The sequence below is a fragment of the Orycteropus afer genome, unplaced genomic scaffold (genome assembly GCF_000298275.1).
Source record: "Orycteropus afer afer isolate SDZICR_OR568_19922 unplaced genomic scaffold, OryAfe1.0 scaffold00029, whole genome shotgun sequence".
NCBI lineage: Eukaryota > Metazoa > Chordata > Mammalia > Tubulidentata > Orycteropodidae > Orycteropus > Orycteropus afer.
In genome coordinates, this window is record NW_006921616.1 from 15036791 (window position 1) to 15049112 (window position 12322).

Sequence of the window (12322 nt, forward strand, 5' to 3'; positions counted from 1 at the left end):
TAGGATGAGATGTATCATTGCTGGTGTCAAACGGATCTCAGCTGAAAGCAGAGAATACCAGAAAGATGTTTACCTGTGTTTTATTGACTATATCAACTGTGTGAATCATAACTAATTACAGATAATATAGTGAAGAATGGAAATTCTGGAACACTTAATTGTGCTTGTGAGGAACCTGTAGATCAAGAAGCACATTTGAACAGAACAAGAGGATAGTGCGTGGTTTAAAATCAGGAAGAATGTGTGTCAGGGTTGTATCCTTTCACCATACTTATTCAATCTGTATGCTGAGCAAATAATCCAAGTGACTGGACTATATGAAAAAGAATGTGGCATCAGGATTGAAGGAAGACTCACTCACAACAACCTGAGATATGCAGATGACACAACCTTGCTTGCCGAAAGTGAAGAGGACTTGAAGCAATTACTAGTGAAGATTAAAGACTACAGCTTTCAGTATGGATTACACCTCAATATAAAGAAAACAATCATCCTTACAACTGGACCGGTAAACAACAAACATCATGATAAATGGAGAAAAGAGTGAAGTTGTCAGGGGTTATTTTTACTTGAATCCACAATCAATGCCCACGGAAACAGCAGTCAAGACATCAGAGGACATATTGCACTGGGCAGATATGTTGCAAAAGACCTCTTTAAAGTGTTAAAGAGCAAAGATGTCACTTTGAAGACTAAGGTGCACCTGACCCAAGCCATGGTATTTTCAATATCCTCATATACATGTTGAAGTTAGATTGTAAATAAGGAAGATTGCAGATGAATTGATACATTTGAATTGTGATGTTCAAAGAATACTGAAAATACTATGGACTACCAGAAGAACGAACAAATCTGTCTTGAAGAAGTACAAATGGAATGCCCCTTAGAATCGAGAATGACCAGACTTCCTCTCACGTACTTTGGGCACATTTTCAGAAGAGACCATTTCCTGGACAAGGGTATCATGCTCTGGTAAAGTAGAGGGTTAGTGGAAAAGGGGAAGACCCTCAAAGACATGGACTGATGCAGTGGCTGCAATGATGGGCTTATGCATAGCAAGGATTGGGAGGCTGGCCCAGGCCCAGGCAGTGTTTCATTTTGTTGTACACAGGGTCACTATGAGTCAGAGCTGACACGACGGTGCCTTACAAGAGCAACAGCTTCATATATATGAATGGTACGTTTTGCACATGTTTAGTAATTGTGAAATGTTCGTTTTTGTTCAGACTATTGATACATACAGTTTAGAGAGTAAGGCTCTTCTCACTGTGTGTTGTTCTCAGGCATTTTTAACCAGCTGGTTAATTCCTTTTAAAAACTTCCAGTGATTTAGATGGGAACTAAAGCTTCACAATTTCAACAGCTTTACCCCTATGGGATTTTCCATTTATATATAGCCCCTAAATACCTATTTGTCAATATCCTACTGAAGTTATGTATGTGTTCTCTGTAGGCACATTTCCTGCTTATATGATAATAGTGCAAAGTGGCCTTTAACCTTCACTTGAAAGTAAGGTAGTTCTTCTGTTAGTAGATATTTCTTTACTTGATAACATAACACTGAGATTGTATCAGGCAGTTAAATTATCTTTATTCCTGTAATTTGTGTGTATGTGTGTTTTGTACTATTGTCCTGTGCTTACTGCCTTACTGTTACATGCCTGTGAGCATTATTAAATGCCTTTAAACCTTACAATAAGCTACCCAGCTCTGTTCCTTGAATCTGCTTACTAACCTTTCATGCCATCTTACTACCCATTGGAATATTTATTAGAAAGGTAAAGGGGACCTTAGAAAGTGGAGGGCCAAGAGAGCTAGATAAGAAGTCAGGAGCCTGGGACCAGTCCAGGCCCTTAGGTAAGCCCCTTAGCCTCTTCCTTTTGCTCATTTGTGACAGGAGGTTGAACTCATTTGAACTTTAAAAGTATGATCCTAGAACAATGTGGAACAAAACTCAAAATCAAAAAAAGAAAAAAACAGGTTTGCTGGTCTGATAGAGCCTGGTGGAACCCCTAGTTGCCCCTAGTTGCCCTTCAGGTCTTGAACTGAACCCACTCCTGTGGCTTCCAACCAATTAAAGACAGGCATATATGAGCTGAACATTTACATTAGGTAGATACACTCCTTGGAGAGATCAATCATGGGAGAAAAAAGGGCTGTGTATGCACAGGGAGACAGGTCAGGGGGCAGGAGTGCGTGGGAGGGAATGACACAGGGAAGAGATGGCTATGAGGAGGAAGTGGGAGGAGAGCTATTGCATTGTGGGAGATTGCAGTCAATGTCTGTGAGACAAAGTGTATGTGAATTGCTGAATGGAAGATGAATTTGCTTCGTATACTTTCACCCAAATCACAATATAATTTAAAAAAAGAAAAAGGTCCCAAGGAGCAGGACAGAGACCAGGAGATGCGGAATTAACAGAGAAAGAGAAAGGAACATCTGTGAAGATGTAAAATAAATATATAAAATAAAAGAATCAAAAGGGAGAGGAGATACCAATATGTAAAAACATATGATGAGAACAAATTCAATATATCTTCTAATTTTATTATCTTAAAAAAAAAAAAAAGTGATTACACTCATCTAACTCCTTTGTTAGAGATACTAGGGGCCAAGGATAGAATTGCAATTCAAGAGTATCTTATCATAGAAATAATGATACCTTTATCCAAAACCGTGCAGATCATAGATTCTCTTCTTGAGTGTATTGTTGTTGTTGTTGTTATGTGCCGTCGAGTCGGACCCGACTCATAGCAACCCCTCCTTAGGTTTCCGAGGCAGTATCACTATGGAACTAGATTGCCCAACCTTCCTTCCGAGGAGTGGCTGGTGGGTTTGAACTGCCAGCCTTTTGGTTAGCAGTGAAGTGCCTTAGGTACTACGCTACCAGAGCTCCTTGAGGTATTGCTGGGTACATTTGCAAGCTTTTTGACAGATGGTTATAAAGACTTTAAGAAATATGTAATAATACAAAAATAATAAAACTAAAACCTAAATGCCCTGCGATTCAATAAAGTCAGCATTTCACAGACACCAGCAGTATATGCAAGTTACTAAGGATGCCAAGAATTTGCCTGACCCACTAATCCTACAGGAAGTCCTGCTTTGCCAGCCTAACAGGAAACATAAATGGTAAATGAGCTAGTGTTACTGTGATAGCTGCTCTAACTGAAAGTGGCACTCGTGGTCCAGTAGGACCCCTCACAGACACAGACCGTAGGCCAGTGCTCTCCAGGAAAGCTTTCTGCCATGGTGAGACAGCCCGGTGTTGGTGCTGTCCGGCATGGTAGCCATTACCTGTGTGTGGCTATCAAACACTTGAAATGTGACTAGTTCAACTGAGGGACTGAATGTTTAATTTTATTTATTGTATTTAATTTAAATTCAAATATTCACCAATTACTAATGACTACCATATTGGACAGTGCCATTCTAGATGTGTCAAAAATAATTACAAGCAATGAGGAGCTCTTACAACAAGATGTTGTTGTTGTTGTTGTTGTTGTTATGTGCTGTCGAGTTGGCCCTGACTCATAGCGACCCCTCCTTGGGTTTCCAAGGCGGTATCACTACAGAAATAGATTGCCCCATCTTCCTTCCGAGGAGTGGCTGGTGGGTTTGAACCGCCAGCCTTCTGGTTAGCAGTCAAGTGCCTTAGGCACTATGCTACCAGAGTTCCCTACAACAAGATAGGAATAATAATACCTTTATTGAGGATCTACAACAAATTACGTAATGTGCTTCACAAAGATTATCTCTGGTTCACTCCATGGCCCCAGTAGATAATATTTGAAAAGATGAGGAAACTAAGGCACTGAATGAGAAATTGCTTTGCTGTGTCCTCAAAATGAATTGTAAGAGCTAGAATTTGAACCCAGTTGGTCTTGCCCCAGTGCTGGGTAATTTCTACTATCCTGCTGAATCTGTGTATGTATCCTTTGGAGGCTATCTCTTTTTTGTACCTCTTCCCCTCGCTTTTTGGATCACCTCGCAGTAAACCTTTAATTTGTTTACAAGTAACAATTACAGTGTGCATTCTAACTCTTCTGGATGTGGAGGTTATCACTTGTCTGTCCTTCTCAGGTATGCAGCCCAGATACCTGAGTAGTACGCTGATCACCTACAAGTATTTTTCTCCATTAGATAGTGGGAAGCTTCGAAACATATGTCTGTGACCATCAGCTGCACATGCTAGACGCTTGGCAGTTGAGTGTTGAACTGTCACAGTTTGGAATATTTGTGAAGTCCTCCAAGGTCTTAGCTACTGAGTGAGCCTAGCCAGCACTTGGGCATCTGCTATTTTATTTGCACTGCTATTTCTACTCATTGAGAAGCTTACTATAACTCTCTTTAAGGACTTGAAAGCCTCAATTTCAGTTATTCTGAATGGATTCTCTTTGGAAATTATGCATTGGGGATGATACAGAACCACAAAGGTGTGGTAATGTTATGGAATCTTAAGGGCTTTCTCTCTCTTATTGGCTCTGAAGGATGGTCCTTTTCTCTTCAGCTTCTGTTTACTGGTTTTTGGAGATCCCCATGTGGGTTGACATTAATTTTCCCCTATCTCTGCGTCTAGCTTGTATCTAATCTCTTTTATATCTCAAAAGAGATTGACTCAAGATGCACCCTACACTAGCCTGGTCTCATTAACATAACAAAGACATCCCCTTCCCAAATGGGATTGTGACCACAGGCGTAGAGGTTAGGATTTACAACACATATTTTCTGGGGACCTAATTCAATCCATACCATTCTACTCTTTGGCCTCTCAAAACTCATGCCCTTGCCACATGCAAAACACATTTATCCCATCACATCATCCCAAAAGTATTAAATCAACCCCAAGTCTAAAATCTCATCTTCTGAGTCATCTAAATCAAATATAAGTGAGACTTGAGACATATTCAATTCTGTGGGAGAATTCCCCTTCATCTGTGAACTTGGGAAATGTAGGATACAGGTTATCTGTTCCCAAAGTACAATGGTGGAACAGGCACACTTTTCTCCCATTTCTAATACAAATGGGAGAAACTGGAGGGAAGGAAGGGATAACAGGCATCAAGCAAGTCCAAAACCCAGCAGAATAAATTATGTTAGCTCTCAAGGCTTGAAAATAATCCACTGTTTTCTAAGATCAGCATCCAGACAGTGGCCCTACCCTCCAGACTCTGGGTGTTGGCCATGCTCTCTGGGTTCTGGGTGGAGGCTCCTCTGCCCTGGGCTTTGGCTCTGCCTTCCAGGCCCACTGGGATGGCAGCTCTGCACTCCCTCGGGACTTTAGGTGGCCCCATTCTCCTAGTCCCTCTCCTAGTGACAAACCCCCTAAGCCCCAGCAGGACCCATTTTTCTACCCAGTGGACATGGCAACACTGCCTTCTCAGCTTTGGACAGCAGCCCCATCTCCCTGGCACACCTTAATGGCAACTTCAGTCTTCGGAACCTGGTGGGCAGGCAGCTGATTCTTTGAAACCTAGGAGGCTGTGGTCCCACCTTTTAAGATCCAGGACACCATGGCCCCACCCTTTGAAACAAAGAAGGCCCTGCTTCCTGGGCTCCTTCGGATAGCTCTGCTGATCCCTGAGCTGCTCTCAGGATATCCTTTTCCTTTCTTAGAGGACAGTAGATACAGCTCTTTTGTTCTGTTTCCTGCCTGTGGAATTTCAGCAGGCAGATAGCTTCTTTCCTTTTGTTCTTTCTCTGTCCTCTTCAGTCTGAGCTGATGAGTTTTCTGCTGTGGTAGTTGGTTAGATCTGCCAGTCACAAGCTTAATCTCTTTAACAAAAGATTGTGTAAACTACCATATCTTTGGTGAACATTGTAGGATGTGTCCTTAGTTTGTATAACAGAATTTTCCAAATCTTTAAGTTCTGTTTTCATTTTGCACAGTTCATTTTTTAAGTCCATCTCTTTCCTTTTTTTTTTTTTCCTTTCCTCTCAAATTATACTGTAAGTTGCAAGGAGAAACCACGTGGCCTCTTTAAGATCTTGCTTAGAAATCTCATCAGCCAGATATCCAAGTTCATCACTTTCAAGTTCTACCTCCCACCAAATACTTGAACATAATTTAGACAAGTGTTTTGCCACTACATTTTTTGCCATTGTCCAATCCTATCATCATTTTCTTTCAAAGCCTCACCAGAAGCACATTTAACATCCACATTTCTAGCAACATCCCGGTGCTGGCACCATATCTATTCTCTAAGATGATAGAGACTCTCTCTGTAGCTCCCCTCACTTCCTTATGAGCCCCCATCAGAATCACCTTTGACGTCCATGATTCTACCAACATTCTTTTTAAGCAATCTGGGCTTTTAATATTACTCACTCACTGCCATCGAGTCATTTCCAACTCATAGCAACCCCATTGGTTTTTCAAGGCGGTAAATCTTTACGGAAGTAGATCACCCATCCTTCTGCAGAGCAGCTGGTGGGTTTAAACCACTCACCTTTGGGTTAGCAGCCAGATGCCTTACCCACTATGCCACCAGTGCTCCTTAGCTTTTAATATTAGGCACCTTAAAACTCTCCAGCCTCTACCTGTTATTTAATTCCAAAACCACTCCCAAGTTTTAGGTATCTGTTAGAGCAGCACCCCACTCTACTGATACCAAATTCTGTCTTAGTTATTTAATGTTGCTGTAACAGAAATACCACACGTGGATGGTTGTAATCAACAGAAATTTATTTTCTCACAGTTTAGGAGGCTAGAAGTCTGAATTCAAACTGCCAGCTCTAGAGGAAGGCTCTTTCTCTATCAGCTCTGCAGGACAGTCTTCTCTTCAGCTTCTGCTGCTTGGTTCTTTGGAGATCTCCATGTATCTTGGCATCTGTCTTCCAGTCTCTCTCTCTCTGCTGGCTTGTTTAATGTCTTTTTATATCTCAAAAGAGATTGATTTGAGAATACTCCACAGTAATCCTGCCTCATTAACATAACAAAGACAACTCATTCCCAAATGGGATTAGAACCACAGGCATAGAGGTTAGGCTTTATGACATACTTTTTTAGGGAAGTGTTATTGTTGTTGTTAGGTAGTGTTGAGTCTATTCTGACTCATAAAATGTGCCATGTGACCCAGCAATTCCACTCGTAGATATACAGGTTTCCTCACTATCTGCAAGTAGAAGGTTCCTGTGACAGTCTTTGTAAGCAGAAATGGTATAAAGGAAAGACGCTGTTTTTAGATGCCGTTGCATCAGTTCCGACCCATAGTGACCCTTCGTGCAATGGAACAAAACACTGCCTGGTCCTGCACTGTCCTCACATTGGTTGCCATGCTTGAGCCCGTCATTGCAGCTGTGTGTCGACCCACCTCTACTTGACCCTCTACTTTATCAAGCATGGTGCCCTCTTCCAGGGACTGGTCCCTTCTGACAGCATGACCAAAGTACGAGAGACGCAGTCTGGCCTTTCTCGTGTTCCAGTGGCTGTGGCCTGGCCCCACTCTATAACACTCTTCATGGCACATGATATGAAGACCACTTGTCTTGCATCCCCCCAGAGTTAAGTCTCCCACATCAATAAACCATTTGCACTAACATATATTTGGTTTTACCATAACCTACCTTATTATTAACATTTTATTTTCTTAAGATGACCCTCACATGAGTATTTCTATAAACTGTCCAAAGTATAGCTTCATGTTGATAGTTACAGATACCTTTTTTTTTTTTCTTTATTTCTTGCCTTTTAATAGTAGGGGATTGTTTTTTAATGCAGAGAACATAGACTTTGAAGACCAGTTTAGACCTTTGTTTTAAAAATTGTTAAGAGTATAACATGGAAAGGTAGCTTACCCTTTCATAGTCACGTTTGTCTAGGTCACGTAAACAATAGCAGCAGAATGTTTAAAGTATTGCCTACCATTTTTTGCATGCTTAATATGTGCCAGGTATCATTCCAGTTTGCTTTACACACATTATACCAGTTAATTCTCACAGGAATTTTGCATAGCAGGCACTGTCATTTCCATTCTACAGATAGGAATCTGAAGATGAGAAAGACTTCAGTAATAGAGTCGGGGTTATCCAGCTCAGATATGATAGAACTGGCTGCCAGAACCAAGCAGGTCTTAGCAATACATGTGATCTCACTACCACACTTTAGCCTTATGAAGTAAGAATTGATGCTATTATTAATAAACAAACAAACAAACAAAAACTCACTGCTGTTGAGTCAATTCTGACTCATAGTGACCTCTCTTTGGGTTTCTGAGGTGGTATCTCTACAGGACTAGATTGCCCAGTCTTCCTTCCGAGGAGTGGCTGGTGGTTTTGAACTGCCAGCCTTCTGGTTAGCAATCAGATACTTTAGGCACTGTGCCACCAGGGTTCCCCTATTATTAATAGTAAGATAAAAATGAAGGTTAGAAAGAATGTGTAGGAAGCTCCTAGCACAAAGACTGGTTAGAGAGGCACTAAATAAATGATCCCATAACCTTTTGCTGTGGAGTCAGTTCTGACTCAGAGCAACCCTGTAGGACAGAGTAGAACTGCCCCATGGGGTTTCCAAGGCTGTAATCTTTATGAAAGCAGACTGCCACATCTTTCTCCTATGTAACAGCTAATTAACAGGTTTGAACCACCAACGTTTTGGTTGGGAGCTGAGAGTTTTAACCACTGTGCCACCAGGGCTTCTTTTAAACAAATGGTGTTTATCATTGTTATTTTTTAAATGTCTGTCAGTGAAACTGGTATGCCAAGGCCAAGAAAGATGAGTCTTTCAAGTAGAAAATGTCAGCTGTAGACTCCCTTTGTTGGTTTGCATGCTGGCTTGGCTGATTCCTTTTCTAAGAAGTAGAGACCACCTCTACTTAGAACTCATCCTACTCTTGTTTCTTTGATGACAGTGAAAAGGGGAGTCAGGAACACTGGAAAGAGCAGCTAACACGCGAAAGTAACGCTTCTCCAGTTACCCCAAAACTACAATCTGTAAAACAAAAGCATTTTTCACTTTTATCAGTTGAGGCTTTAATGTTAGAGTGCTTTGTGAAACTCACAAAATTATATTTTAATTTTAGGATTCTGAGAGAAAGGATCATGTTGTTAACTTTGAATATTTGGTGTACTTTGGTATTAACTTCCCAGGAGGGTTTGATTCAAGAAATTATTCAGTAAAAGTGCTGTGGCCTATGAGCTTCAGCCAAGTTTCCCCATTTCCAATTTGGCAACAAAAGTGTCACACGTCTTTCATCACTCTTGTGGGAGGAATCAGAATGCCAGCAGTCACCTTGATCACAGCCACCTGAGTAGAGAAAAACTTGCACAGACTTTTGTTTCGTATTAGATTTTCCTCATATTTCATTGTTGGGGTTACTTCAAACCAGAGTTCTCTTGTTTGGGATTTTTATTTCATTTTTGACTAGGCTGATTTTCTGCAATCAGTTATTGAAAACAATTCCATTTATTTGAAGAGATACAGGGTATCTGTTGTAGTTAAATTAAATAAAAAGCTATTTTATTTAACAAAAATGCTAGTAATATGTCTCTATTTAGAAAAATAATTATTGAAGCAAAATGAATGTGAGCTTTTCTTACTGAATTTAATGCCATGTATTAAATAACTCATGGTAACCTACACTTTGAAGTCTTTTTGAGAAATTGGCAAGATAGTTGATTGAAGTAAAAATAACAAAGCAAGTCATTCGGTTATTAAAGATTAAAATAATAAAAATGAGTGGAAATAGAAACATTATGCTCACTCTGTTCTCATAAAGATCATCTTATACCCACACCACCATTTTCAAAGAGAAAAACTGCCAAATAGTGAAAAATACGGAGCAACACATTGTTGTGCATCTTGAGCAAATTTCTTTGGCCATTCCATTATCAAGTGTCCATATTAAAATTTCGAGTTTGAGTTCAACAGATTGTTTGATTTCTTCTGCCTTTTAGAATTAGTTCTAGCCAGACCTTGTTCATATAGACGAATGTATATTGTTGTTAGGTGCTGATGAGTCAATTCTGACTCATAGAGACTCAATATGACAGAGTACAACTGCCCTATAGGGTCTCCTAGGATGTAATCTTTACGGAAGCACATCACCGCTTTTTTTCTGCTGCAGAGCCACTGGAGGGTTTGAACCATTGACCTTTCAGATAGCAACTGAGCACTTAACCATTGTGCCACCTGGGTCCATTAGACAAATGCATAGAGAGCTTAATTTTAAAAATCACTTTTGGAGATGAGAAAGATGAAGTATCTCAATAGAAGGAAATAAATTTTACCTGATCTATAAAATAGAGAAGGAAATTTGTAACATATGGAGATATTATCATTAAAAAAAAACCTGTAAGCAGTGGTCCATTTCTTCTTGAAATGTTCATTTTATTTAAATAGTCTTTGACTACTGTATCAGAAAAGTAGAAATCATGTAGTATGATCAATCCTAAGTAAATAAAAATCATATAGTATAATGCATCTTAAGTAAATGACTTAACTCCATACATGTTGTTGCTTCATGAATTAGAGGTGAGTGGTTTTAGCCTTAGATCTTTGAGCTTGATGATAATCCATAACCAAAGCGATCTCCTTTGAAATGACCAAAACCAAGCAAAGATTTTGTTTTGTTTTGTTTTGTTTTTTTCCTTTAAATTTCAAAATAAATATCACATAATGCTATTCAAAGAGAAAAAGAAGATGAACTTTGTTAGTTGTCATCACATGGGTGTTTATGTAATAATTATGTGTTTAACTGTATGTTAGAATATATAATTAGAGCTGACTTAACGGTACCTAACGACAACAACAACAACAAAAATGGATCCTATTAAAAGTATTGGTTTCAATTGTTTTAAAACATCAAGTGACTTAATAATTTGGCTAAGAGTCTATTTTGAACTTTTTATAGTAAATATGTTTATTTCTGATATTTGGGCATAATACGTTGTACACCTAGGTTGTATGAATACTGACTGACCAACTAGCCGTCAGGTGGTTAGTGTGTGTGGAGAAATTATTTATTATGCTCTTTCTGTCATTGGAGTGAAATGAAGTAATTTTTAATTTCCCCTTTTCCTAGAAGGTGATAGTTGCCTTTGTCTTCAGGCTTATTATCAAGACCACCTTTAAGTGCATTTGGTAGTAGTTCTAGTGTTAGTTGTATCATTCTCAAGAAAGCATTGATTTTGCTTGACAGAACTTAGGATTTTGAGATTTCTGGCTTTCGTTTTATTCTATGTTCCTTAAAAAGACAGTTGAAAGGCAGGTTTTCCTTTCTTGTAAGCCCTGTGGAAATAGTGAGCTAAGAAGCCAGTCACTGTTTACACATTTAAACTGTGAAGAAAATTTAAAAATTCCCGCAAAATACAGGGTTTGTATCCCTCTGTGACTTGGGAACATCCTTGTTTTCTAAAGTGTAAGTGGGCTTCTCTGGTTTGTTTTTGTTTTGTTGAATCTCCGGGACCTCCCGATTTTCAGGGGCACTGAGGGGCACATGTAGCATTTATTTGACGTATGCCTGCTCGAATGTGTGTGCGTTTTCCCCACATCTGTCTCTGTGGACTTATCCTTTGTGAAATCCTAAACCTTGTATTAATGCTTAGTTTGTGATTCATGGCGTTCTGAGAGCAATTACATAATTTTTCTTAGGGTTTGTATTCAATGTGTGCTGTGAAAAGGGGGGAGAAGTATTTTTTGGTAACCCAGCAGTTGCCTTTTTGTTGGCGAATTTCTCTTTCTCTTACTGTGACCTGTGAATATCACTGTAGGCTCACTGCCAATTTTGTGAGCTGCTGCCTGCTTCAAAATGGAGGCAGGAAGGTATCCATTTTCATCAAGAGGATGACAGTGTTTCTGTCTTTCCGACCATCTGGAGAGAGAAACTTTTGGAGCAAAAGAAAATGGAGATTTTTTTTTTTAAATTATATTTAGCAGAAAAGGCAAGGGAGAAAACCAATTAAAGTTAAACTATACCTTATGAATGTATGCTTTTCTAGTATGCTGTCTTATTTAAATGAAACATAAACAAGAAAATACACAGACTGTTTTTACAAAGAACTAGGTCTCCAACTCTCCTGAGTATTAGTAAGCAAATGCAAGTAGATTAGATTTTTGGCACACTTTTTAAGTTTATTGCACACAAACATAATCAGCACTAAAAAAGAGGAACCTCCCCCGCCCCCCATCCTGTACTGTGCACACACTGATTGTTGGTGGTCTTAGAGAGCCAGGCTTTTAATGGCCTTTTTTCATGCATCTCTGCAAAACACTGACACTATAGGAACTCAATATTCTAAGATATTTTTATCATTTTCTGTGGTCTGGATTATTCCTGCTCTCTGTCTTCCTCTCTCTCTGTAAAAGTGAAAATTTTTAACTAAA

At 39.4% G+C, this 12322-nt stretch overlaps 1 protein-coding gene across 1 annotated transcript in view; it reads left to right on the forward strand.

Moving 5' to 3' along the window:
* TCF4 (transcription factor 4) overlaps nt 1-12322 on the forward strand; it is a 416421-nt gene that overhangs the window by 344371 nt on the left and 59728 nt on the right. The gene's annotated exons all lie outside the window — the stretch shown is intronic.